This window comes from Schistocerca gregaria, chromosome 2 (genome assembly GCF_023897955.1).
Source record: "Schistocerca gregaria isolate iqSchGreg1 chromosome 2, iqSchGreg1.2, whole genome shotgun sequence".
Taxonomy (NCBI): Eukaryota; Metazoa; Arthropoda; class Insecta; order Orthoptera; family Acrididae; genus Schistocerca; species Schistocerca gregaria.
The window spans coordinates 972,105,598-972,109,026 of NC_064921.1; positions in this window are offsets into that span (position 1 = coordinate 972,105,598).

Genomic DNA, 3,429 nt, shown 5'->3' on the forward strand with positions numbered 1-3,429 from the left:
TCATTGTCCCAGGAAGGGGAAACTTTATTGACACATTCCTGGGGTCAGATACATCACATGATCACACTGACAGAACCACAGGCACATAGACACAGGCAACAGAGCATGCACAATGTCGGCACTAGTACAGTGTATATCCACCTTTCGCAGCAATGCAGGCTGCTATTCTCCCATGGAGACGATCGTAGAGATGCTGGATGTAGTCCTGTGGAACGGCTTGCCATGCCATTTCCACCTGGCGCCTCAGTTGGACCAGCGTTCGTGCTGAACGTGCAGACCGCCTGTGACGACGCTTCATCCAGTCCCAAACATGCCCATTGGGGGACAGATCCGGAGATCTTGCTGGCCAGGGTAGTTGACTTACACCTTCTAGAGCACGTTGGGTGGCACGGGATACATGCGGACGTGCATTGTCCTGTTGGAACAGCAAGTTCCCTTGCCGGTCTACGAATGGTAGAACGATGGGTTCGATGACGGTTTGGATGTACCGTGCACTATTCAGTGTCCCCTCGACGATCACCAGAGGTGTACGGGCAGTGTAGGAGATCGCTCCCCACACCATGATGCCGGGTGTTGGCCCTGTGTGCCTCGGTCGTATGCAGTCCTGACTGTGGCGCTCACCTGCACGGCGCCAAACACGCATACGACCATCATTGGCACCAAGGCAGAAGCGACTCTCATCGCTGAAGACGACACGTCTCAATTCGTCCCTCCATTCACGCCTGTCGCGACACCACTGGAGGCGGGCTGCACGATGTTGGGGCGTGAGCGGAAGACGGCCTAACGGTGTGCGGGACCGTAGCCCAGCTTCATGGAGACGGTTGCGAATGGTCCTCGCCGATAGCCCAGGAGCAACAGTGTCCCTAATTTGCTGGGAAGTGGCGGTGCGGTCCCCTACGGCACTGCGTAGGATCCTACGGTCTTGGCGTGCATCCGTGCGTCGCTGCGGTCCGGTCCCAGGTCGACGGGCACGTGCACCTTCCGCCGACCACTGGCGACAACATCGATGTACTGTGGAGACCTCACGCCCCACGTGTTGAGCAATTCGGCGGTACGTCCACCCGGCCTCCCGCATGCCCACTATACGCCCTCGCTCAAAGTCCGTCAACTGCACATACGGTTCACGTCCACGCTGTCGCGGCATGCTACCAGTGTTAAAGACTGCGATGAAGCTCCGTATGCCACGGCAAACTGGCTGACACTGACGGCGGCGGTGCACAAATGCTGCGCAGCTAGCGCCATTCGACGGCCAACACCGCGGCTCCTGGTGTGTCCGCTGTGCCGTGAGTGTGATCATTGCTTGTACAGCCCTCTCGCAGTGTCCGGAGCAAGTATGGTGGGTCTGACACACCTGTGTCAATGTGTTCTTTTTTCCATTTCCAGGAGTGTATAATTTGACACCTTCTTGTATCTCCATGATTATTCCATGTATACAACCTTGTTTTATGATTCTTGAACCAAGTGTTAACTATGATAAGTTATGCTCTGTGCAAAATTCTTCCAGACGGCTTCCCCTTTCATTTCTCTCCCCCAATCCATATTCAACCACTATGTTTCCTTCTCTCCCTTTTCCTATTCTCGACTTCCAGTCACCCATGACTATTAAATTTTCGTCTCCCTTCACTACCTCAGTATTTTTTTTTATCTCATCATCCATTTCATCAATTTCTTCATCATCTGCAGAGCTAGTTGGCATATAAACTTGTACTACTGTAGTAGGTATGGGCTTCGTGTCTTTCTTGGGCACAATAATGCGTTCACTATGCTTTTGGTAGTAGCTTACCCGCATTTCTATTTTTTATTCATTATTAAACCTACTCCTGCATTACCCTAATTTGATTTTGTATTTATAGCCCTGTATTCACCTGTGCAAAAGTCTTGTTCCTCCTGCCACAGAATGTCACTAATTCCTACTATAACTAACTTTATCCATTTCCATTTCTAAATTTTCTAATCTACCAGCCCCATTAAGGGATCTGACATTCCACGCTCCGATACGTACAACGCCAGTTTCCTTTCTCCTGATAACGACGTCCTCCTGAGTAGTCCCCGCCCTGAGATCCGAATGGGGCATATTTTCCCTCCGGAATATTTTACCCAAGAGGACGCCATCATCATTTAACCTTACAGTAAACCTGCATGCCGACGGGTAAAATTACGGCTGTAGTTTTCCCTTGCTTCCAGCCCTTCGCAGTACCAGCACAGCAAGGCCGTTTTGGTTAGAGTTGCAAGGCCAGATCAATCAATCATCCAGACTGTTGCCCTGCAACTATTGAAAAGGCTGCTGACCCTCTTCATTAAGCACACGTTTGTCTGGCCTCCCAACAGATACCCCTCCGTTGTGGTTGCACCTACGGTACGGCCATCTGTATCGCTGAGGCACGCACGCCTCCCCACCAACGGCAAGGTCCATGGTTCATGGGGGTAGGAAAATATTTGAAAATAAAGATATCATTTATAAATATCACACTAGGTTTAACGATTGGTTACACTATCCGCAACTTAATCTTACTCTTGCACAGCAAGGAGAAGAGTATGCACCTATAAAAAATTAGAGCACCTCCTCTATTAATTAAACGTACTGGGAGTAAACTGTTACGGTTTTTATAAACTCTCAAGGTGTTTCAAATATGATCTAGAAACATGTAACTGACTAAATTAAGAAATTAGCTAAGGCCAAATAATTGTAACCTAAACTGATTTTTGAATTTTTTACGGATAAGAGTTACCAGCTTAATTTCAGTACATCTTTGTTACATTAAACAACACAAAATCAAATAGAGGTATTGCTAGAGTAGGTGTAACAATGAATATGAAAATACAAGAGCCGGTGAGCTATATGAACAGAACCGTGAACGCATTATCGTAGTCAAGCAGCCAAGACAGATAAAAGTGTATCTAAATCAGCATCCATACTCTGCAAACCACTAAGAAGTGCATGGCACATGGAACTTCCCATTTACATGTTATTAGGGCTTCTTCCCGTTCCATTCAAGTTTGGAACAACGGAATAATGATTAAACGCCTCTGTGCGTGCTGTAATATGCCTACCTGCTCTACATATAATAAAAATACTGAAAGAATATGCTATGACATAAAATAAATTATTCAAACAGTCAGGCGAGATCATAACATAATTGAATCGGTAATTGTAAAAAAATGCATGTCCACTTTTTGGCAAAAATTATATATATGCAGAGAAGCCATCGGAATACTTAGATGCAGCATCTATGCAAAAATCACACTTGTCCCACACATATTAATGCTTTTACAGACACACAGTTTTTCGTGTTTTTTGCAGTAACAACACGAGTCCAGGACTTATGTTATTATTGCAAGAAATGGCAGATGATATCGCCAAACGAACATGCTCGGATCGTGTTTCATGTAGTGAATAGAATGCATTTCAGATGGCAGCACATCTGACGC